The 26116-nt window shown below is 41.3% G+C and overlaps 1 protein-coding gene across 1 annotated transcript in view; it reads left to right on the plus strand.

Annotated features, from left to right (window-relative positions):
• Positions 1 to 26116, plus strand: part of LOC112152399 (alpha-1,3-mannosyl-glycoprotein 4-beta-N-acetylglucosaminyltransferase C) — a 117866-nt gene that overhangs the window by 7473 nt on the left and 84277 nt on the right. The window contains exon 3 of the mRNA XM_024281956.2: positions 16691 to 16823. The gene's annotated coding sequence lies outside the window, so the exon portion shown is untranslated. The remainder of the gene's footprint in view (positions 1 to 16690; positions 16824 to 26116) is intronic.

Below are 26116 nucleotides of genomic sequence, written 5' to 3' on the forward strand. Positions count from 1 at the left end.
TTCAGCTGTTTCAATGACTGAGATCAAGGCTGTCCTGCATTAACCCGAGAGGAGGAAAAGTAAGGAACTTTTTTTTTTATCATTGTCTTGACAAACAAAACATCACAGATCAGGAGGGCCAAGCAGGTTACCAGCCCTCTGCTCCCTGCAGCACCTGTCTCTCCCCCGGCATGTGGAGCGAGCAGACGCCGCTGAAGGGAGGATGTTTGTCTGTCTGCAGACAGAACCGCAGCGCTGTAACAGGACAAAGAGTCGTAACGGATTCATATTTTACTTCTTTATTTCCGATCGGGTCACTGAAAACAGCCCGTGTCAAAAGCTGAGTTCCTGATTGGCTGATGCGATGCAGCACCTGTCAAACTCTGATCTGCTGTGAAATGAAGTCAGACTTTCAAGTGCTACGCGGCCCACACTCTCGTGCTCACCTCAATAGCTGCTTTATATGAGCCCGCTAGTGATGGGTCGGTCGCGAACGAACCGGCTCTTTGAACCGGCTCTTTGAAGTGAACGACGCGAGCCGGCTCCTCGCTGGGAGCCGGAAGTCGGGAGCCGAGTCTTTTCTCTCTCACTCCCTTTTTTCTCCGCATGTCGCACGTGATTGGTCAATATGTGTTTGTACCTTGTGTGTTCGGACTGAGCAGAGGAGGGGGGGCGGTAGTTACACTCGCAGCAACAACAGTAGCACAGCACACATGGAGGGAAAGCCTCTCTCTCTCTCCCTTTTTTCTCCTCATGTCGCACGCGATTGGTCAATATGTGTTTGTGCCGTGTGTTCGCGCTGCGCAGAGGAGGAGGTTACACTCGCGGCGCACGGAAGGAAAGAGAAAAAGAGAGTCAGTGGCCACAAGACAAACAGCAAGACATGAAGGTAAAACAATGAGTGACACAAGAAAACGCAGCAAAATATGGGAGTATTTCACTGTTACAGATGAAACAAAAGCACTTTTTATTAATCTATACTTTTGTGTTGTGATTTGCAGTGTTTAATATTGTTTTCAAGTTGAATTTGTTTACAAAAAGATGGTTAAAAATTTGATAGAACAGCTCTGTTGAATAGTGAATAGTTGCTTTTTGTATTTTATTATAATTTTTATTCATTTTTCTGTTTATATGAGTGAAATATAACCATATTTACAAAAAACACGTTTTTTTTAATTAGTATTCATTTTGTGCATAATTTTATATAATTGTTGATAATAAATTACTTAAAGCAACAAAAAAACCTAAAGAGCCGTTTGGGAGCCGAAAGAGCCGGCTCTTTTTGGTGAGCCGATCCGAAAGAGCCGGCTCCCTTAAAGGACCCGGAATTCCCATCACTAGAGCCCGCCCACTATGGCAGGAAAAGTAAAGGGATTGGCTAAAACTTCACAGTACTGAAGAAAGTAGAAATGATTGACATGTCCAAAGACCAATAGATCTTCAATAAACTGCTGCACTGTTTGCAGCAGCTGCTTTCGGTTTGGGTAGAGCCGTGTAAATCCTTGGTGTTTCTGCGTGGAATCAAACTTCAGTGACCAGCCCTAGTTTTACCATCCCTGCGCCCTATGGTCAAGAGCGCCTTATGTATTTGTTAAATACAGAAAAAGTACCAGTAACTGTAACTGCACCCTATAACCCAGTGCGCCCTATGGTCGTGAAAATACGGTATTACTGTGCCACAATGCACAATGGAGAAAGTCTTGTGTAGTGATCACGGTGGTGTTTGTATTGTAAACGGGGGAAGGATGGACCGAATAAAGACAAAAGTTTCTACCTCTGCGTTAACGAGCGGGGCTGCGATTTTAGTCAACTGACCAGCCTTCCACCCTCCCACTGCATCAACCATGAGGATTCAATGGTAGAAATTCAGGCCATCACCTTCAGCCAGAACCACAGGCTTTACTACAGATGCATTGTGGGTAAAAATTTAGGACATAATTGGTGTGGAAGTGTGCCTTGGATAACACAAGAAAAAGAAAACAGAAGCACCAATGCTTAACCCCACCTGTTATATGCGGCAGCAAATGCTACATACGGCAGCTAGCACATGCTACATGCTGCAGCACATGGTCGCATGGTCTGAGTGGCCATGTGCTGCCACTCGGACTCCCTCATGGCGGCCCAACTTATCGTATTTTTCCCCCCTATGGTGAACATAAGTCTTTATTTTTTCTAAAACAGCAGTGTGCCTTATATATGGATTAAATCTGGTTATGTTTACTGATGTTGGAGCAATTTTGAGACCTACATGGCGCTCTCTCAAAATGTGCAATGAAATAGCTGAGGTGAGTGGATCCATATGCAACTTGACTTTGATAACAACACGGCAGAATGTAGTCAGGACACAGGCCAGGGTCAAAGATTGGAGCGAGGCGGGGGATGAGAAAACTGGTGAGATCAAATAGGCAGGCAAAACGAAGAATACTCAGACTGAATGCACAGAGTAACTATACAAGACTTGACAGGGAGCAGAGTGAGGAGCAGGAATATAGGCAGCATGATGGTGACAAGAAAATGGTGACTGGTGCATGATGGGAGTTGAAATACAAGAGGATGACAGATTCAGGTGGTACTCAGGTGAGGTCTCATGGTCGGAGGAAGACATGACTGAGAAAATGTCTGTTTTTTACAGTGTTTCTCCCTAGTCTTATTCACTAGGGCTGGGTTGATAAAATCAATTAATTGAGTTGAATCGATTTAAGATTCAATAATTGATTCATAAAAGTTATAAATCGATTTAGCACAAAAAGCTAAAGTTTGCAAGGTTGATGCTAATGTTGAATGGAATTTCCTATTGGACGGCTAATGCTGACGCTAACCTGATCTAAACATACGTTGCTGACTAAATGAACATCTTTATAAACTCACAGGGATTAACTTTAAAAACTCTTTTAAAGAAATGTTTTTAAAATAACTATTCATGGTCTAAAACATTGTTTTTTCCTTAGACTGTCTTCTTCTGGAATAAGGTGTAATGCTATAACGTGATCACCACCTAGTGTCCAAACTGAAACGTCCTTCAGGAGAAGCAGAACAATGTTTCCAATGTTAATGATCTGAACATTTTAGTTAGAACTTCTCCTTTAGAGAATCCATGTAACTCTGGATGATATTAACAATCTCATTATTTTACTAAAGCATTTTACAAAATGTGAACTGGAACAGATTAATATAAATATAGATTATTAATGTATTTCTAAACAAATATGTCTAAATGTGTAAACTCAAAATTTAATTGAAGTGAAGAATTGAAAGAATCAATACAATCAGAGCTGAATGTATTCAGGCTCTTGTGAATCGAATCAAATCATTTCTGGAAATTATTATGAATACCCAGCCCTATTGATTACTGCACCTAGAGTTTGGTGGACCTCATCTATGACAGAAGTTTGAAAATAGACCAGTGCGCCATGTTGTGTATAACATACAGCACAGTTGTTTTGGTAGTTTCTGAGCCATATAATCTTCATTCATTTCATATAATCCAAAATCACCCAGAAATTTAGCAGATCTTGACGCTTTGCTCTACTGACCTTTATAGTGGAAATGTTTTCATATTCCAGCAGAACTTTGCACCAGCCCATAATAATCACTGGCAGTGTGTTAACATCGTCTTCAGGTCAGGTGTTCAATAACGTGAAAACTCGTCATTTTACTTATTTTATTTGGTTTGACAGTTCCACTCTGATCATCTTCTGATCTATTATAAAAGTGTTCCCAGTGGTTTTTATTTTATTATGATGATACCGCTTTAGGCAAAATCTAAAAACCTGTGTTGTTTTTTGTAATTTTTTTAGAGTTGCATTTGGAAGTGCAACAACTTTTTCTGAAAAATTACACATCTGTGTCTGTAAAAGTGCCTCTGCACGGTTCCAAACTGAAAACATTGGCATGTTTATGCACCATAGTTACCATCTTTTCTCCATGTGTTTAACAGCAGTACTGTCTTCAGGCATCCACCAGGATCGATTTCTCCATTGGTGGTCCGCTCCACCCCCACCCCATCCAACAATGTCTTGGTTTGCTCTGGTAGATTACAGCTCAGCTCTTCAATCTTAGGATAAGACTTTAATGTTTGACCTTTTTCATCCATGTGCTGCCACTCGGACTCCCCCGGGGAGGCATCAGAAGATGTCTGCTTGGACTAGACTTTAAATGTCTCCATTGTTTTGTCAGAGAGTGTTTTCATAAGCGTGGCTGCACCGTTTTGTCTGTCAATCACACATTGGGGGGGCCATGAATTTGCTCAGGAAAATACGAAATGACTCACTTCCTGGAGAATTGTTGTCTCATTGAGGTTATTCGTTGTTTCTTGGAACAGATTTAACTGTGACAGAGAATTAAAAAATCTAATAACAGAGAAAACTGTGATTTAGTTTAAGGGAGATGTGAGACAGAAATGGAAATGTGTAATAAATTTATTGGAAATGACTGACTCTGCAGCAGCTGGTGCCTGCAGGCTTCATCCAAACTGATCCCCGGGGTTTCTGCAGAACAACTTGCCTTTGATTGAATTTTAATCCTGCATCTAAATTTCAACTCAATCAAAGTAGCTCCAACACCTTTCACTGTTTGTAAGACAGCTAAGAAATTCTGAAAGGAAGGATCTTTTCCTCACAGTTTAAAGGGGAAGGAGAGTGGACAACAACTGTGATGATGGGAAATGCTGCAATGACCGCCAACACTTCCACAATGTCTGGAAAGAGTAGGCCGAGTATTGATTTCTATTTCTTTATTCTGTTATTGCTGTAATGGACAATTCAAGTTGTAGTATTTATCTTTTATTGCACCCAGTGTTAATTTTGACAGCAAATTTTTAAATGTAGTTTCAGTCATAGTCTTTTGACCAAAATAAGATTTAGTTTTAGTCGCAATTTAGTCATGTTGATTCTATTAATTTTAGTCAAATTTTAGTCGACAAAAATATACAGTAAAAGTAAAGCATTTTTCTGAAATTTACTAAGTGTGAAAAACAGAGATTTTACTTTGCTTCCAAACGTGTAAATTCTGCAAATTCAGCTTCAACAACTTAAAACACATTTAAAAATATGTTATAAACCCATCCCATCTGTGATAAATGTCTGAACATAAAAAAACTTGTATTGAAGAGGTAGTCGAGCAAAAAATGCATTAAAAAAAACCTCACTAGGGAGTAAGCTGTCCTAACATGTCATTTGCTATGACCAGCACATCTGGTTTATTGTAATACCGCCGTCGTGTAAGACGTGATGGAGTTGGAGATTAAACCGGTGACTTCCTGTGGATCTGAAGAAGCAGCGGGGCTTCTAGCGCTCGGAAATACAAAACGGCATCGGTTTATAACTTTACAAACGTCATGCAAAAACAAAAAGCATCACTTGGATTTAAATGTAAACCTCTGTGCCTCAGAGCACATCCGTGAAGAAAAGCGCTTCTCTGCTGTGCAGCAGCAGCAGCGCTATTTAGCTTGGCGAAAAACAAACTATTTAAAGCAAATTATTTCAGATAATCCTACCCTTTAAATCTCACAACAGTTAGAGGGGTAGGGGTAGAGTTTGGATTCAGTCCAATAGACTAGAAATAATCGAGTTTGTATGTTTACCTTTGCTGGATTTCAGGCTGGCTTGTCTGCAAACGTCGCTTCAGGTTTGTTGTGTTTTTGCCTGTGATGGTCGCTCCACACAATGTACACAACGTCTTGCTGAGGGTCACGTTAAAAGTAAAATTTGTCCTTTTATGTACTCTTCTTTTTCTACCTGGAGTAGAAATTTTTCACCTAAATCACAGACACAATTCATTGAAATAGCGTCTTCCCGTGTGGGCTGCAGGACTCTGTGTTCTGATTGGATCGCTTTGCATTTGCTCCCCCCCCTTCTCCACCAGCAGTCATTATGATTGGATGTTGTCTTCAAACGGCATTTTTGTTTCATTTTTATTTGTTGACGAAGATGTCTATCAATTTAGTTAAAGTTTTCATATATGAGCCGGACTTTTAGTTTTGTTTTCGTTGGGTGAAAAATGGTGTTGACGAAGGCGAAATTTTTTCGTCAACGAAATTAACACTGTTGCACCCCACTTTATGAAGAAGCTTACAGATCTGACACAGAGTAAGACACACCAGCAACACATGTGGAAGACAACAAAGATGCTTAGTCTCAATTTTGTAAACCAAAAATTCGTTTTTGAACCAAAACATCACAGAGTAATGGTGCATTCACGCTGAACGCAGCAGATTTGCGTCTCCCGCCTCTGATTTGACGCCTGTCAAATTTACTGCTCAACGCCTTGACGCTCCTGCTGCAGAGCAACTACTGAAGTTCTGGAATTCATTAGTTTTCACATCATGGATGATGTTGAGTGAGTAGTTGGGTTTATATGTTTCGGAAGCTCTACAGAGACACCAGCAAGCACATCACTGTGTTTGTTTTCACCAGATCTGTCAGAGTCTCTCTGGTTCTGTGTGCTTCACTCTTGCAGTGAGAGCTGCACCAGAGGGCCGTTTCAAACGTTATTGCTGTCTGTCTGTGGTCAAGTTTGAGCTTTAACCTGTGGGTAGGGGGGGGTTAAAAATAAAGCTGGGGGATCTTTTTATTATTGTCCTGATGATAATATTAAAACATCTTAAGCACTTGAAGCTAGAGCTGTCCCGCGTGATACAACGGCACTAGCGGCGGATCTCCAGGCTGCTGGGCACCTAACCGCCGGCGGGCAAGCAGAGCGGGCTTCGCTGTCCAAGGACCTGCAGCCTGGGCAGTAGACCTCGCTAGATCTGCCGGAGCCTGGACAGCGATCCCTATCAGCTCTGCCGGAGCCAGGTTGGGGGCAGAGCTAACTAGCTCGCTATCCACCGGCCGGGTGGCTAGCGTAGCCGTCCATCCAGCTCAATGAGCTCTGTGGCGGGCTAATGATCTATCCAGGGTGTATCCCGCCTTTACCCAACAGTAACTGGGACAGTTTCCAGGAACCTAGCGGCTCCTGTGGGATGAGAAAATGCATGGAAGATCCAGACTGAAATCCTCGCATTGAGCAGCCATCTTGAATGTTTGTTTCTACCCTTTGATCTCGTCACCGAAAACGTCACGTGCCCAAAGCTGAGTCCCTGATTGGTTGAGGCACTGTGTCAATCTCGCTGGCAAAGTGGCGCCGTGGCAGATTGCATCTTTTACATTGACTTAACATTGAAACTTGACGCTTCTGCAGCACTGGCCATGTTCGGTGTGAATGCTCATTAGTTGCAGGACTAACAAAACTCATTTGAATGCTGTTTTCATTGTTTAGTTATTATTTTCACCTGTTGTTGGACTATCTAGTGCCCTGGATTTTAATGCAATTCTTGCATATGCTCACTGAGATTATTTTGTTTAAATGCCAAATATAACATCACCCATTTGCCGAAGTAAAAACCTTCTTCTTCTTTTCCTTTGGGCTTTTCCCTTCAGGGGTCGCCACAGCGAATCAGTTCCCTCCATCTAAGCCTGTCTTCAGCATCCTCCACTCTAACACCAGCCACCTTCATGTCTTCATTCACTGCATCCATAAACCTCCGGTCTTCCTCTAGACCTCTTTCCTGGCAGCTCTAGACTCAGCATCCTTCTACCAATATATTCACTGTCTCTCCTCTGAACATGTCCAAACCATCTCAGTCTGGCCTCTCTGACTTTATCTCCAAAACCTCTAACATGTGCTGTCCCTCTGATGTATTCATTCCTGATCCTATCCATCCTGGTCACTCCCAAAGAGAACCTCAGCATCTTCATCTCTGCTACCTCCAGCTCTGCTTCCTGTCTTTTCTTCAGTCCCACTGTTTCTAGTCCAAACAACATGGCTGGTCTCACCACAGTCTTGTACACCTTTCCTTTCATTTGTGCTGAAACTCTTCTGTCACACATCACACCTGACACTTTTCTCCACCCATTCCAACCTGCTTGCACTCTCCTCTTCACTTCTTTTCCACACTCTCCATTACTCTGTACTGTTGACCCTAAATACTTAAACTCCTCCACCTTCTTTATCTCTTCTCCCTGTAACCTCACTCTTCCACTCTGGTTCCTCTCATTCACACACATGTACTCTGTCTTACTGCGGCTAACCTTCATTCCTCTCCTTTCCAGGGCAAACCTCCACCTCTCTAACTCCACCTCCACCTGTTCCCTGCTCTCACTACAAATCACAATATCATCTGCAAACATCATAGTCCATGGTGATTCCTGTCTAACCTCATCCGTCAGTCTGTCCATCACCATTGCAAACAGGAAGGGGCTCAGAGCTGATCCCTGATGTAATCCCACCTCCACCTTGAACTCCTCTGTCACCCCTACAGCACACCTCACCACTGTCTTACAGCCCTCATACATGTCCTGCACTGCTCGGACATACTTCTCTGTCACTCCAGACTTCCTCATACAATACCATAGTTCCTCTCTGGGCACTCTGTCATAAGCTTTCTCCAGATCTACAAAGACACAGTGGAGCTCTCTCTGACCTTCTCTGTACTTCTCTATCAACATCCTCAAAGCAAATGTTGCATCTGTAGTGCTCTTTCTTGGCATGAAACCATACTGCTGCTCACAAATGTTCACTTCTGCTCTTAGTCTGGCTTCCACTACTCTTTCCCACACCTTCATTGTATGGCTCATCAGCTTTATTCCTCTGTAGTTACCACAACTCTGCACATCTCCCTTATTCTTAAAAATGGGCACCATCACACTTCTCCTCCATTCCTCAGGCATCTTCTCACCACCTAAGATCCTGTTGAACAACCCGGTCAAAAACTCCACTGCCATCTCTCCTAGACACTTCCATACCTCCACAGGTATATCATCAGGACCAAGAGCCTTTCCACTCTTCATCCTCTTCAAAGCCCCTCTCACTTCACCTTTACTAATCTTTCTTACTTCCTGCTCCACAACCGTCACCTCTTCTACTCTTTGTTCTCTCTCATTCTCTTCATTCATCAACTCTTCAAAGTATTCTTTCCATCTTTCCATTACACCACTGACACCTGTCACCACATTACCATTCCTATCCTTGATCACCCTAACCTGCTGCATGTCCTTCCCATCTCGATCTCTCTGCCTTGCTAGTCTGTACAGGTCAGTCTCTCCCTCCTTACTACCCAACCTAGCGTACAAGTCATCATAAGCTCTTTGTTTGGCCTTTGACACCTCTACTTTCACCTTACGCTGCATCTCCCTGTACTCCTGTCTACTCTCCTCAGTCCTCTCAGTGTCCCACTTCTTCTTAGCTAGTCTCTTACTCCGTATACACTCCTGCACCTCCTCATTCCACCACCAAGTCTCCTTATCAACTCTCTTTCCTGATGACACACCAAGTACACTCCTACCTGTCTCCCTGATCACATTAGCTGTAGTTATCCAGTCATCTGGGAGTACCTCCTGACCACCCAGAGCCTGTTTCAACTGTTTCTTAAAAGTCATGCAACAATCTTCTTTTTTCAGCTTCCACCAGTTTGTCCTCTTCTCTGCCTTTGCCCTCTCTTTCTTCATCTTCTTCACCACCAGAGTCATTCTACACACCACCATCCTGTGCTGTCTGGAAACACTCTCACCAACCACTACTTTACAGTCACTGATCTCCTTCAGATTACACCGTCTACACAAGATGTAGTCTATCTGTGTGCTTCTACCTCCACTCTTATAGGTCACTCTATGTTCCTGTCTCTTCTCAAAGAATGTATTCACTATTGCCATTTCCATCTTTTTTGCAAAATCAACCACCATCTGTCCTTCTACATTCCTCTCCTGCATACCAAACCTACCCATCACCTCCTTATCACCTCGGTTTCCTGCACCAACATGACCATTGAAATCTTCACCAATGACAACTCTCCCATTTCCAGGGATTCTACATCTCCACCATGATAGAAAAACTTGCTCCTAAGCTTCTAGCCTTGTTACCTTTCCACCTGGTCTCCTGGACACAGTATATCTACCTTTCTCTGCATCATGTCCACTAACTCTCTACCCTTTCCTGTCATAGTTCCAACATTCAAAGTTCCAACTCTCAGTCCAACACTAGTGACTTTCCTCTTCTCTCTCTCCTTACAAACCCGCCTTCCTCCTCTCCTTCTTCCACCAACAGTAGTCCAATTTCCACCGGCACCCTGTCGGTGAACAGCACCGATGGCGGTCGTTGTTAACCCGGGCCTCTACCGATCTGGTATGGATTTCGTAGGTCTGATTCGCATATTTGATTTGGGAAAATTTTACGCCGGATGCCCTTCCTGACACAACCCTCTGTATTTATCCGGGCTTCGGACCGGCACAATGAGACCCTGGCTTGGGCCCCCTCGTGGCTACATTTGCCAAAGTAAAAACCTAATAAATATAAATATTTTTTGAAAAACATTTAAAAATCAACTGTGTTCTGGTGATGAAAACCTGGATATATACATTTACATCACTTTCTTTCAAATGGCAAATTGTTCAACTGCAATACATTTTGGTCAATATTCTCGGTGAGCGTTGGTCAATTTTCATCGTTTGAACTACAGATGATTAAGAACGGGGACAAAAACCCACTATACTGCGCTGTTATTTACCGTCCACCTGGACCAAACAGCTGATTTTTAAATGAACTCAGTGACTTTTTATCCTCCACCATGAAGCTGTCCAAGCTGCTTTTTCTGGTTGTCTTTAATATTCATATTTCTAATGATTCTGACCTCTTTGCCAGAGGTTTTTTGCAGTCTCATGGACTCTTTTAATTTTACACAACATGTGTCTGGGCCCACACATGCTAAAGGTGGCACACTCGACCTCGTTTTTACCCTAGGGGTAAATATTGACTGTGTTTTTTCTGAGGACATTTTTATTTCTGATCATCGCTGTATTTCTTTTAACCTGTCATTTTCTGTGTCGCGTTTGCCTGCACGCAGAGAAATCAGCTCTCGCATCCTAAACTCTTCCTCAGCTGAGTCCTTTTCAAATGCTTTTAATTTGGATTTCCCTCCATCTACTGATGTGAATGCTTCTCTCAGTCTTTTTAACAGTTATTGTCTTTCCACCTTAGATGAAGTCTGTCCCATTAAAACCAGACTGGCCCCTGTCATAAAAGTATCTCCCTGGATTAACGACAGTATTCGCAATCTAAAACGGTCTTGCAGAAAATTTGAACGTTCGTGGAAACGAACTCGCTTGCATGTTCATCTCCTTTATCACAAAGATCTTTTAGTTTCTTTTAAGCGGCTGGGTGGCTCAGGGGGCTAGGTGAAGGGCTGGCACGCAGGAGCCCAGGGTTGTCTACTGATCCCCACCCAGATTGGGTCCTTAGGCAAGACCCTTGCTGCCTAACTGGGTCCCTGTGCCCCTCAAGTACAGGGTTGTGTCAGGAAGGGCATCCGGCGTAAAAACTCTGCCAAACCACTGATGTGAAACAGTGGGTGCTGTTACGCTGTGGCGACCCCGAAAGGGATAAGTCGAAAGTGAACTACTACATCTTTTAGTTTCTTTTAATAATGCTGTTCGAGATGCGAGGGCTGCATACTTCACCAATCTCATTTCTAAAAGCAGAGGAAATCCTAAGGTGCTGTTTAACACCATTAGTGATATTGTAATGCCTAGTCCATCTGCTATCCCAATCCACTCAAATGATGATTGTGAAACGTTTTTATCATATTTTATTGAAAAAGTCAGGTCAGTGAGGAACTCTCTGTGTCACACAGCTGCATCAGTTTCTGCTCCTAGCCCACCTCGGCCTGTGATTTTAGACACATTTTCACCTGTTTGTCTCCCTGAGCTGGTCAGATTAGTGGGGACAATGAAGTCATCTTCCTGCCCCCTCGATGTGTTCCCAACACCTTTATTTAAAGATGTCTTCCAGTCCATTGGTCCCTGCGTCCTGTCAATCATTAACTCGTCCCTGCTGTCTGGTCAAGTTCCTGAGTATTTTAAAGAAGCTATGATTTTTCCCCTCTTTAAGAAACGTGGGCTTGACCCCTCCCTCTTGGGCAGTTACAGACCTATATCTAATCTTTCATTTATTTCCAAGATTTTAGAAAAAGTTGTTGTGAAACAACTTATAACTGCTTTAGACAGACACGCCGTTCTTGATAAATTTCAGTCAGGTTTTTGCAGAGCCCTTCTGAAACAGCTCTTCTCAGAGTCACAAACGACATCCTGATGCAGAGTGATGCAGGAAACTGCTCCGTGCTCCTGCTTCAGGACTTAACCGCAGCCTTTGACACTGTCGACAATCACGTCCTCCTGGACAGGCTGAAAAACTCGTTCGGGATATCTGGATCCGCTTTAACCTGGTTCGTCTCATACCTCACTGGTAGATCATTTTCTGTGATATCCTCTAAGTTTAAGTCCTCCTCTGCATCCCTCTCTTCTGGTGTGCCACAAGGCTCTGTTTTGGGACCATTACTGTTCATTTTATATTTGTTACATTTATATCATATTTTAAGCTCTTTTAATGACATTTCTTATCACTTTTATGCTGATGACATTCAGCTTTATGTGTCTTTTAAACCTCAGGATGTTTTTAAGATACAGATTTTACGCAGGTGTTTGGATTCGGTCAAGAGTTGGATGAATGACAATTTTCTCCAGCTAAATGAAGCTCAAACTGAGGTCCTCGTTTGTGCTCCTGACAAATACCACTCCCAGATAGTCCAGTAGCTCGGTCCACTTTCCTCTTTTGTCAGGCCCTCTGTCAGAAACCTCGGGGTAACTCTAGACCCAGTTTTATCTCTTGACTCTCATGTTGCTGCACTTGTTCGTTCTTGTTTTTATCATTTAAAAAACATTGCTAAACTGAGTCCAGTTGTATCACGTTCTGAGATGGAGATGCTCATTCATGCTTTTATTTCTTCTCGTCTTGATTATTGCAACTCCATCTTCACATGTCTCAGTAAAAAATCTTTAGAACGTCTTCAGGTTGTCCAGAACGCTGCTGCAAGACTTTTAACCAAAACTTCTAAGTACTCACACGTCACCCCACTGTTGATCCAGCTGCACTGGCTCCCCATCGACTACAGGGTGCAGTTCAAGATCCTGGTTTTAACTTACAGAGCAATTAATAACCAAGCACCAGTCTACATAAAGGACCTTGTGCAGCTGTACACTCCCAGCAGGTCCCTGAGATCATGTGACCAGGGCTTGTTGGTGGTTAAAAGAACACGGTTAAAAACTAAAGGTGACAGAGCCTTTGCAGCAGTGGCTCCATCTCTCTGGAACTCCCTTCCTCTCAGCCTCAGATCTGTTGACTCAGGGTTTTCTTTTAAAAATCAGCTAAAGACACATCTTTTTAAAATGGCCTTTTCTTAATTATGTTTTTATTTTGAATATTTATACTCTGTTTTTATACTCTGTTTTTATACTCTTGTTTTATTCTTTATTTTACTTGTGTTTTATTGTGAAGCACTTTGTGATTTTTATCTTGAAAGGTGCTATATAAATAAAGATTATTATTATTATTATTCACCAATCCAGTCAGTGTTGGTGCACACAGGTTTTCCACAGAGACTTCTGAGGCCATCCCATAGCACTGGAACTATTACTCAGTCATCTAAAATTGTTAGATTAACCATTCTTATATGGTACCTTTTTTTAACATGTTCTTGATAGTCCTCTTTTTAAATATTTTTCTGTAGTTCAATTTATTTAAGTTATACTATGACCAATCAGATGCATACTATCATGTCGATCATTTAAAACTTTTGATAGATTTCCAGTAGCCTTCTTTGAATTGGTAGGGGTGTGGCCTTCTAAAAAGCTCACTCCTGACTGGTGAAAGAGGTTGCTATTAGGGAAGTAACATTTCAGTCAAGCCAAGATCCGATTCAATTCACAGTTTTAAAGTCAAGATTTTGATTTTTTTTTCTTTTTTTTTTCTTTAACACAATGAACTAAAGGTATTTCAAGGCCAAGTATGTTTTCTTTTTGCCCCTTGCATCAAACTGTCTGTTTTCCTGCTAGCAGAAAAAATCTAAACAAATAAACAATTTTACATAATACTAAAATGATCACAAATCCTTTCATACTCTGTTCATGTTGTGCTCCATGTGACTGACAAAAGTTGCAATGTTTTTTTAATATACATATTTTTTGAAAGCATCTAAAAATGTTAATTATGAAATAAAATTCCCATTCTCATTTTCAAACTCTTTTTATTGTGACACATGCACTATGAAAATACTTCATCATCACTATATATAATGTTGCTGTACTGTCATTTAACTTGAACAGAACAGTGAAGCTCAAAATGAACTTTTGTTCCTTCCTGCTCACAATAACACAAATATTTGTGTGTTGATTTAAACATACTTTAGAATAAAATGACATTTTCCAGGGAAAAATTATAAACTTAATAAAACAGCATAATCAAATTAAGTCTCAGATCTTCATGTTCTCCTGCTGAGTTGCTGGTATTGGAAGAGCGAGAATTTGAGGAGCTGATCTGGATTTTATTGATCTGCTTTGTTTTAGAGGTTCTCAGGTGTCTGTTTAAGTTTGTTGGGGAGGAGGATCTACATGGAATTATTTCCCAGTAAACTTTAAATAAATTCTTCCTTTGTAATATCAATTTCCAGTCTCTCTGTCTTTCTCTCATACTTGGTTCATAACAGACCGCTCCGCAACCGCACGCGCTCAGAACACCCCAGCGTCACCCCCACGTCCGGGGATCTCTCCTAAACGAAGAGGTCAGATGAGGAAGGAGGGCGGGGTCTACTTTGTAGAATGATTTATTTTTAAGTCAGTCATATCATGACATTCTATAACCCATGTGTCAATACAGGCGGACCTTTAAATTAAGAACTACCAAACGAGGGTTAAACTTTATTTTTTCGCGGTCAGAAAAACTCTGACTTTGACAGGTGAGTCTCTGTTCTTCATCTCTGAGGCTCAAACACAACATGATGGAGTCTGCTTCTCCTCCACTGTTGATCACCACAAACATCCATCCCTGAGTTGATTCATACATTTAATCAGGAGTTTATTGCGCTGATTTAATGGATTTAATTGTCAGATTCATCGAGGCACGAGGTTCGTTCAGGGGCTGCGTGGAATTTCCACACTTATGCGTTTGCATTAAGAACTCACTACTGCTGCATTCAGGTGTGCTGGGAATTTCTAGCATTTGCTCACACTGACCTCAGCAACACAAACCCACTCTCATTTGGTGCTCCATTTCATTGTGACTCACAACTACAACACTGATCAGTATTACACACAATTATGCAAAAATGTTCCATATGTTTTTATATAAACATGTTTTTATATGCATGACATTAAAAAAAGAACTTTAAAATAATGATTGTATTTTTCTTCTCTAGTTTTAATCTTTATTCTTCTGTGATTGAAAAAAAACTTTTGTGATTTGAACAAAGTCAATTTCTTAAAAAATGTTATTGATGACTTGAAATAAACTTTAGTGCTTTGATGATAAGTTGATGCTTTAAAGTAAGGAATGTGTTCATCAAAAGGTTCAGAGAAAAGACGGTTAGTTTGTTAAAACATTACATCTCTGTCATGTTATAAAACCTAAAATAAGATTCCACTTTCAATTATTATTAGTGTTTTGTTTTTGCGAGAGAATAATTATGAACAAAAAATTTCAAAATAAAGGCAATAACAGTTTTGATAAACATACAAGTTTTTTATTAGACAAATGTTTGGCTGGTAGAAATCTAACATGGCTGGTAGACTTTGGATGTTATAACCAGTCATAACTAAACATGTACCAATCGTTGGATTGAAGACAGCAACATGACTGATTGTTCTTCTCTGGAGTAGAGATTAATATGGTAATTTAAATGTTCAAATCATGGATGTTTTTTTAACCATCATATTTTCTTATATAGTTTTATTTATAAAGTATGTTTTTTAGTTTGTATTATTATATGTACTGATAACTGTTATTATGCTGCACAGCATTGTTGGGGGAGGGGGGTGTCGCCCGGGGAGTAATTCAGTGTAGAACCGCCACTGGTCAATGATGACGAAGACCACTTGATGTTGATTAAGGCATTCTCACCTAAAACTGCTTTTGCTCAAAATGCACCAAAATGTCATCTGTATTCTTCCACTCCTGTCATTAACTTTCAATAGGAAAGTCAGGAACATTTTCCAAGCATTAGTTTCTTGTAGGCGGGGTCAGAGGCGGAGCTCCATCCCGCCCAAAAGACCAACTTGCACTGAAGCGTCATTTTTGGCTGAAAAATGTTCCAATCTAAGGTAAGTTTTGCAAAGATAAAATATATAAATACTTAATGAATACTCGTCTCACTACCATGAAGCAGTAGAACATTTATGATGAATATTTTAAAAGATATTTGATGATTTGGGTTTGCCGTGACTGCAGAGTAAAAAAAATGCTCCACCGTAAATTTGGAGCCGCATCTATACGTTCAATCAACACTCGCACATATTTTCTTTAGGACCTGCTCTTCCACAGATTATTTATAGTCATTTTAGTATCATTGTGGTGGGGTAAATAGGATTTCTGACCATTATTGTTCTATAAATGAAGCTTCATTCTGTAGAAAGCAGCGCGTGGACCCCGGCGCAGCGCTCCACCTGAGGACAGGTGTGTCTGTGGGGGGAGGGAGGATGGAGAATCCCCTCCCGGACCAGCAGCTGATGACAGATTCATGTTGTGTCGAGTTTCAGTTTGGTTGTGATCTTTATGAATATAAACACAATGTGTACAGAAGATTCAGATGATGTTAGAAATAAGTTTTGTTTAGGTTTTGATTCTGTTCACACAGATGCTCCTTACGAAGTGATGACATCATCGTAGTGCCGCGCAGCTTTCTGCCTCTGCTCTGCTCCGTGCGTGTTGTGTGCCCGCTCAGAGGAGAAAGCTTTCCATTGGATGTTCAGTGTGCGTTGATGAACCAAGTAAGTTTCTGTTGCTTTATGTTTTTTAGCAGTTTTGTTGTGTTTAGTTAGTGATGTGCAGCTGAATAACCGCTAATTAGACTATAACAAGCACGGAGCGCACGTGAGCGTACACGTGGGCGTTCACGAGTTCTGTATATGTTTTGTAATTTAAGTTACAAATTGAGTTTGAATTTGTGGTTATTTACAAATGTGATTCCAAGGTTCCTCTTCCAGAATGTGTATCTCTGGTTTCAGGCATCTTTGATTTGTTTTGTAACATTAATCTTTTGTCCCAAAAAGGTAAAAAGAAGATTGATGATCACAATAGACTTAATCATGGGGCGTTTGGGAGTTTATTTTTATATTTGCATTTTTTTCCCTACATATTCTAAGTAAAACAACAACCGTTTTTTGTGTTGAGAACGAGAAAAAAACTTTGTTTGACTAATGTAGGATAAAAACGTGATTTATGAAAATGACTTAATCATGGAAGCATTTAACAAAGTACAATTATTAAGTATTTGCTCTTTCTACTGTAAATTATTAGGAGATTTTGGCTGGATCAACAGCGGTTGACAGAATCCATGTTCCCTCATGTTTTATGTAGAATTGTGGTTACGTAGAATAAGTGGTTAAAAAAAAATTAAACATGACAGTAAACTCACAAAATCATGAACATGAACCTGCTGGTGCTGAAGCGGCAGGAGTGAATGTAGCAGCTCCTCCTGTCTGAACATTAGCATGAGAGGAAGAACCACTGAGGTCCAGACAAACTCATTCCTGCACAGGAAGTCCACACAGATGCTTAAACTCTGACCAGAGGTGGTAAATCAGCATCAACGCGGAAGATTTTCACAATAAAAGAACCCAACTCTAATGTGGAGATGCAACATTCATCTATGGTCACACAGAAACAGCAACTGCTTTATTGTTTCACAACTGGTCTGAAACAATTCACACTTTCTGCATTGAAAGCACAATTACACAGAGTTTTATCTTTGTCTTTTTTATTTCTAGGTAGTGGATTATTAGTTCTGTCGTCAGAGTGAATATACTGGATAAATAAAAATATCTTCATACTGCAGATGTGACCAGGTGTTTTCTTCTGTTCATACTGTAGAAGCTGCTTGTTTGGTGATTAGCAACAATCCTACAATTATCTATTTACTATGCAAACTTTATTGAATACACAAACATTTTTTCATAATTGGAAATAAATTCAGGTGTCACAGGGTTAAGAAATTATCAATAGAATATTCTTTGAGGTTTAGAAATAGCAGCTCAGGTAAATGAACTGCTGTTGTCTTATTAGTAATAATAATAAAACTGTTTGAAATGGACGTTTTTGTTCCTTTCATTTGTAATGAACTTGCTGTTCTTATTTTCCACCCCATCAAAGACTTCGCCCCCTCCTGCCCCCCCCATAGAAAATGTTCTAGCTCCGCCTCTGATATGAGCTGCTGAGCGTACGTTCATAAACCCGGCTGCTGCACCTTGAGCCGGGCTGAACTGGTTTAGTTGTCATTTTAAGTGGGATCACTGAAGCGTTTCCCCTGTTGCCTTCAACTGAAGCCTTGTACGTCTTCAATCCTTTATGAGTGAAAGCAGCATTTGGTGTTAAAGCAGAAAATCTTCTCCCTAATTTAAAGCTGCTTTACTCCAGAGCAGCAGAACACCCACACTTCCCATGTTTCTGTCAGTGGCTGAACAGCAGCGCAGGGATCACAGTCACTTTCCACTTCAAATCACGTCAACAAGAATGAATGAATGTCTGCCTGTTGTTGGCTCAGAAGATGAATGAAGAAGACTTCATTGAGTGCACCTCAGATTTCTATATAAGGGAAATGAGAGCAAAGCTATGTTCACTCTGCTCTCAGCAACGCGCGTTCAGATGACCCCACAGAGGAAAGTTTACGATAATGCTCATGTCAGGCTTTTGAAAAATGTGCTGCCTCAGGCGGCTGCAAGTAGAAGCGGCTCCTGGCGTTTTGCCTTATTTTCGTACTTTTTAATTTATTTTTGCTTCTGTACGTCTTTTTTGTGCTACTTTTGGCTCACTGCATCCACGCCGAGATGACTTCCTCCTTTGTTTACATCATCGATCAGCTGCTGGCTCTAAAACCACCATCCTCCGAAATCGGAGTGAAGCTTCGGAAAAGACGCTGTGGATGCTGGGCGGGAGTTAAACGGCGAATGAAGAAGCGGCGTTTTAAACCCTGTGTTCCCGCGATCATCACGGGGAACGTCAGGTCCCTGGCCAATAAGATGGGCGAGCTGGAGGCGCTCACACGGACCCAGCGGGAGTACCGGGAGGCCAGCATCATCTGTTTCATCGAAACATGGCTCAACGGACTGATACCGGACTCTAACGTTTCTATCGCCGGCTTCCTCGCTGTGCGAGCGGACCGAGACACTACAGCGTGCGGTATGAAGAGAGGAGGAGGGCTCATAATTTCTGCTGACCATCTTGGACAATCCCTCCCACCCTCTCTTTGAAACTGTGGACACACTGGGGGGCAGCTTCGGCTGTGGACTCTTGCAGCCCCGTTGCTCTGGGGAGCGGTGCAGGGGGTCGTTCCTGCCATCTGTCATTGGGCTTTATAACTCCTCTATGTCTAAAAGGTGAAAAGAAAACACCTTGGAGCTTTTTTCTTAGACTCTTTTTACATCTTTGTACATGTGTGTATATAGTCTTTTTCTGCCTGCTATGTGTATACATTTGTTTATATTTATATTTATTATGCTGTTATGTGTGTACATTTGTTTATATTTATATTTATTCTGCTGTTATGACTACTTATATTTATAAGTTAGTTACATTTTATTGATCATTTGAATTTTGTATTGATCTTTTAGCAGTTTAATGGTGTTTTGTGCTTTTCATTATTATTAATTGCTGCTTCTACAACTGAATTTCCCTGCGGGGATGAATAAAGTTGATCTCATCTCATCTCTCTCATCTCATCTCTCGTCAGGCTTCCACTGTCAAGGCTCGAGCAATCATCTGTAGCTACTCAAGTTTCTACTTAGAAAACAAGCAGCAATTGAAGACGTGTCAAAAGTTAATCCAAGTCAAACTCTAACCAATCCATTTTTTTTCATATGCTGCTGGAAGCTGTCCCGGCTACTGTTGGGCAAAAGTGGGGTATGCACTGGAAAGGTCACCGGTCTGTCGCAGGGCACACAAGTGCTCACACATGCACACCAAGGCACAATTGAACTAATTAGACTATGAAGCATGTTTGGACTGTGGAAGGAACCCCGAATGCCCAGAGAAAAGGCACACACTCAAAAGGAAGAAGACGGGACCCACACACAGAGAGGTCCCACTTGATATTTAAACCAGGGCTTTCTCACTGTGAAGCAAAAGCGCTAACCAGAGAGCTAACCAGAGTGCTAACGAGAGTGCTAATCAGAGCGCTAACCAGAGCACTAACCAGAGAACTAATCAGAGTGCTAACCAGAGCACTAACCAGAGTGCTATCCAGAGAGCTAACCAGAGTGCTAACCAGAGTGCTAACCCGAGCGCTAACCAGAGATCTAATCAGAGCGCTAACAGGAGCACTAACCAGAATGCTAACCAGAGCGCTAACTAGAGTGCTAATCAGAGCGCTAACCAGAGCACTAACAAGACTGCTATCCAGAGAGATAACCAGAGCACTAATCAGAAAGATAACCAGAGTGCTAACCAGAGCGCTAATCCGAGCGCTAACCAGACTGCTATCCAGAGAGATAACCAGAGCACTAACCAGAATGCTAACCCGAACGCTAACCAGAATGCTAACCAGAGCGCTAACCAGAGCACTAACCAGAATGCTAACCAGAGTGCTCACCAGAGCGCTAACCATAGCACTAACCAGAGCGCTAACCAGAGTGCTAACCGGAGAACTAATCAGAGCGCTAATCAGAGTGCTCACCAGAGCGCTAACCAGAGCACTAACATTAGAGAATACACAAAGGGATGATGGGAAATTTGTGAAGGCTAACTTCTGTTCCAGCAGTCCTGCCCACAACTCAGAGGCAAATTTCAAATGAAAGCTGCTCTGCTAAACCTGTCATTAAAAAATGACATAAGATTTCTGATGTTTGCTAAAAACGGAACAAACGTGATTAACAGACCTCTGGGAATGCTGTGAAAACAGAAAGAAATCTAGCTGAAGTGGGATTCAAATAGTCATTAGCTGTGGCTAATATAGTTTTCAAACCAGACAGCAAGAATTGCAGCAATTTGTTGTGTTTGTTTTGCAACCAAATATGAAAATCTTCAATTTAAGTTGTCCTAAAGAGGAAAAAAGATTCACTCAACTTTGTTGGATAAAAATGAGTTTCCTTCTTTACTCCAGTGCTTCTAATCAATCTACGTATTGTCTTCTGGGCTCAAAACCTTTTCAAAAGAGCTTGAACTTTTCAAACTGTTAATTGAGACTTGTTCAAACACATGGAGTGGATTTCTCTGGCAGGAAATCCATAGATGTGTTTTAGCTGGGAGAAGGTCACAAAGCGAATGCTTTGGAGACATTGAGCTGGACATTCATCCTATGCGTCTCCATACTGTCATTACTTTGGTCACAGATGAGTCAGGCTTGTCTCCAGTAAACTGCCCGCTGATGTGGGATTGCACTCTGTTTTTTTTTTTCTTTTTAGGTTAACTGTCAGCATGGCTGCCAATAGTTTTGCATCTATCAACATATTATTTCATTACTATGTTTTTGTTTCTATTTCTCTAAATTATTCTAAGAAGTTTAGTGATTTCTTGATCTAGTTGGATCCATTTTAACTTGAACACCAATGAAACTGTGTCTTTATGGGACAGAATCTGTTGCAATTTGTTTGGAAAAAATGTACCAAAGTCATAACAAATAGTCACTGATTATCTTACCTAGCAGTAGCTCCTCTGTTCTCACTGACTTTTTTTGTTTCTGTTGACACACAGACTAAGCTAGAACATACTGTTGTTTGTCTTTGTGGTCTGTACTTGTGTTTTGTCTGCCTCCTGTCTTCTGAATGCAGCTGAGCTTTTTAAGTCTCTTCTGGAGGTTTGAGGATCTGTGGCCGAGAGCTCAGGGTTGTCTGCTTGTGCAACATCTGTATCTGGATTTGTCCTTGCTTCTTACTTCTGGGTCTGTGATCCTTTTACATTCTGAGACAAGATGAGTGCATAAAATGAAAGCTATCTTATACAAAAATCTTTTTGAGCATGCTAAAAGTCACAAAAAACAATTTTTCAAACAGTAGGTTGAAGAGTTACACTAGTAAAAAGAATATAAAAACTGGAGCTGAAGCTCTGGTGTTAAAGGGTTAACATCGTGTTTAGTTAAGTAAATTTGTTGTTTAAAAGTACAGCTGGGAATCGGTCTGCAAAAGAATGTGCCGTTTTCTGATAGTTAATGGCAGATGTCTGGATTGGAGCCCTGAGGGACACCTTGATTAACTTCTGCTGGAGAAAAACATATTCTTGACATGATTTAACCAGAGCATAATGAAGATTTTCTTTTTTTAAACTGGCGTTTAACCAGCGTTACCTTGATGTTCTTGCTGTCAAGAAGTTGCAGACTTGCAAAAATCTATAGAATAGAATTAAGGTTCAAGTCTTGGGCTGCACAATGGTGAAGTGGTTAGCGCTCTCACCTCACAATGAGAAGGCCCTCTTACTAGTCCCAATTGGCTCTTTTTGTGTGGAGTTTGCATCTTTTATGAGTGAAAAGCACATGTTATCTTATGCTGCACAATATTGGTTACTAGCTGCTCAGAGCTGCACTGAGATGATCCTGTTTGGCACAGAGCATCTTTTATTTTGAAAACAAGTTAAAAAAAAAAAAAAAAAAAAAAAAAAAAGAAATCACATTTTGAGAGAGAGTTCTTTTCATATTTTTGCTTTTGTTGGTGCCAAAAAAAGGTCATGAATGCAAATCAAAATTTTTTAGAGACTAAAGTAAAAGTATGCAGCTCCTTCTAGGTTTCGATCAGTAGAAAACGAGCCCAAATGGCTCTTTTACTATTAAAGGTTGCTGACCCCTGATCTAGACCCACGAGAGCTACAGCAGAAGCAATTGACCGCCAGGGCCCGGTTTATAAAAACATCTTCCCTCTGCTGAGTCCCGTGGAGAATGAGTGTAATGGATGTAGTAAAAATTATTATTAATCTCCAAACTAGTTAGGCTTCAGCATTTCCATGCAAGAATGCCTTAAGTAACTAGCCGTCCTTAAAGTGTTAGTAATGGGCTGGGACAAAGCTAAAATAAGTATCCAGATATATTCCATATGTTCTAATGTATCAAAAATAACAAATAATTACCGTTGACAAACGCAGGTTTTTGTAAAATTTGACAAAATCAACGACAAATCACACTCGCATTACACCCTGCTTCAGAAACGGCTCGATTTGGGTCACGTGACGCGTTGACGTCATGTGAGTGAGACAGCGCCAGCAGCAGAATGCAGGCGGACCCAGGGTGTCTGCAGATACATGTATGTGTGTGCGCTGCGGCAAAGTTGAATTCTATAAACATCGGTGTTATGGTCCGACGGAGTATTAGGGCCACCAAAAAAAATAATAATAATAATAAAATTATGATTTTTAAAGTCGTAAATTTACGAGATTTACAATCGAAATGAGCCTATTGTGAATGAACACTGTGAGCAGAACCAGACCGACTAAACTGTGAAAAGCTTCTGATTTCAACAGGTAAACTGAATGTTTAAAACATTGCACATGTTTGGAAGTTTCTTTGTTTGATTTGCAGTTTATTAATCATTGATGGTGGCTTGCAGGATCTCTGCAGATCCGTTGATGAAACCATCGACACTCGCAGCGGTCCACCAGTCATTTCTTCCTCCGTGAAAGATCAGATCTCATTCATTTCTGTGTGATGCTTTCATCTGAAGAGGAATCGTTTTCGGAATTTTCAGTGTACTTAGCTAACGTGACAGACTGTTGTCATCCCCTGTTGTTGTTGTGTGTTGAAACGGGACGATTCATGTGGAGAACGGGGCGTACGGAGCACTGTTTACATTCTCCTTTGGTTTCTGCGCATGTCAGAGACATGCAGTAAGGTGGTGAAAGAGCTTCTGGGTATGTGAATAAAGTGAATAAATAAGTGAATAAATAAATAATAATAAAGTGGCGGACGGTCCTGCAAACATGTCTCTAAGCTCTTTATTTTGCATATGAAACTCTGCATTACCGACCCGGATAGTCAGCTTCATTAATGAGTTGATTTAGAGTCGCCAAAAGGTTCGGATCTGTAAATAAAGCTTCACGAGATGCTCCACGTCTTCCAGCTTCGAGCATGACTCTGATAAACTGACAGCTTTCGTTTCCATCGGCATTCTCAGCGTCACTGTCAGTGTCATTGCCAGATTGTGAGCTCTTACTTTACGCGCTGCCGGCTCAAATTGATAGGGCTTTACAGTCCTCAAACCACAAACACCCGGCGCCTCTGAATCAGCGTCACTTTCAGAACAAATGTTTCCACAATCTGAGTCTGAAGACAGAATTGTGGACCTTGAAATATTGCCGCTATCGCTAGCTCCGACACTCAAAGTAGAAGCCATCTTGCTATGTTTACCCTGGTTTTGTCACACGCACCACGTGACCAAAACGGAGCTTTTTACCTGGAAGAGACAAGTTTGCCAAATTTGGCCTCAAAATGCCGTTTTATTTCAATATTTCTTGCTCAAAACACGCCAAAACATTTGGAAATGGTAAATATAAGGTGAAATACAGTTAACACCGAAAATGACCCACAACCACATTAGTAACCCTTTAAAGGATCACCACCAGTTATATAGGCTTTCCTTTGATTAGTTATGTTATAGGAAGAGTGCATAAAAATATCTGTATTTGATTTCAATATAAACTTTTGCGCTGGGGAGGGTCTCTCCCGGGGAGTAATTCAGTGTAGAACCGCCACTGGCTCAACGGATAGGTCGTGGAGCAGAAACAGGTCAGTAGAGAACAAACTAGGATCCTGAGTTTCTCAGGTTTTCAGGAGCAGGTAGTCGTAGCTGTGAGGCTGAGACGTTCCAGCAAGGATGTGATACAGGAGCTGGTTTAGGTGTGTTTGAGATGACCCAGCGCCTTACCTGCATCGTCAGCGAGACTAAGCTGCTGCTGGAGGGGGCGGAGAAAGGCGCCTGAGATGAAGGTGAACGGTGAGACTGTACGAGATTAAGGAGTTGGGGGTTGTCCTTAACATTCGGTTGAATTTTAATATGCCACTCCTCCTAGTATGATCTGTGCTGTTATGTCTTTTATATTATTTTTAACATCTGTCAGAGCGAAACAGATACTAAAATACCCACTGGATGAATTTCATGTGTACTGTCCCAAATAAATAAATAAAATAGAAATTAAAGTTCATTGTAAAGACAACAGAAACTCACTTAATCACAGATTATTTGAAATCTTGTTTATTTTTTCATCAGTGATTCACTACTTCCAGAAAGAGTTAAAAAAAATACACAGATTTCCTTCATTTAGTACCACTTATTCCCTATCAGTGTCACGTCAAACTACAAGAACTTTCAGGACACAGTTTCCCACAATGCATTGTTTTGTAGTCCTCAAGGCAGCTTGCAGCCAGCGCAGTACTTGTTTTCTGGCTGCGCCAGCTTACGAAGGCACCTTGAACCCACCCTTTTCCCGCAATACTTTGTGACACCGTACATTTGACATCAGCAACAGAAACTAACCAGCATGCACCGCGCTGCAGGAGATCTGCGCAGCGCCGGGTCCGCCTTGGTCCTCTGAAACACGCTTGTTACCTTGAGGGGGTGGGGCAGGGCAGACATGACAATTATGGGCTCTGCCACTTGGAACCAGACGACACTGATTGGTTCAAGTCGGTCTGAGTTTGTCTTTAGGGTGACTGCAGTGCCCAATCATTACTGAGCTTGTTCAAAGACCACGCCCCTTCCACTGAAAACTGCTTGGGAGAATCTGTCAATCAAACGTTGGAGGTGGGGCCAGCGGGAACCACCTGTTTTTACTGAGGTATCTGATTGGTCAGTTTATAACTTGTGATGAAGAAAAATATATTTTAAAAAAATGAGGATTAGAAAAAGATGTTGAAAAAGGTATCAGAGGAAGGATGGTTATTCTGACCAATAGTATGAGTAACAGCTGTTTATTTTTCTACTGAAGTCTGTGGGATTTTGGCTTCTTAGAACCAGCAGGTACTTCAGAAAAAACAGATTGAACAAAAAAAAAAAAACGTTAAAAACGTTAAAAACGCATTAATCTGACACGTGCTTGACGCCGACAATTTTTTTGACGCATTAATCGCGGATTTTCCATAGACTGTATATAA

This window comes from Oryzias melastigma, linkage group LG6 (genome assembly GCF_002922805.2).
Source record: "Oryzias melastigma strain HK-1 linkage group LG6, ASM292280v2, whole genome shotgun sequence".
Lineage (NCBI taxonomy): Eukaryota > Metazoa > Chordata > Actinopteri > Beloniformes > Adrianichthyidae > Oryzias > Oryzias melastigma.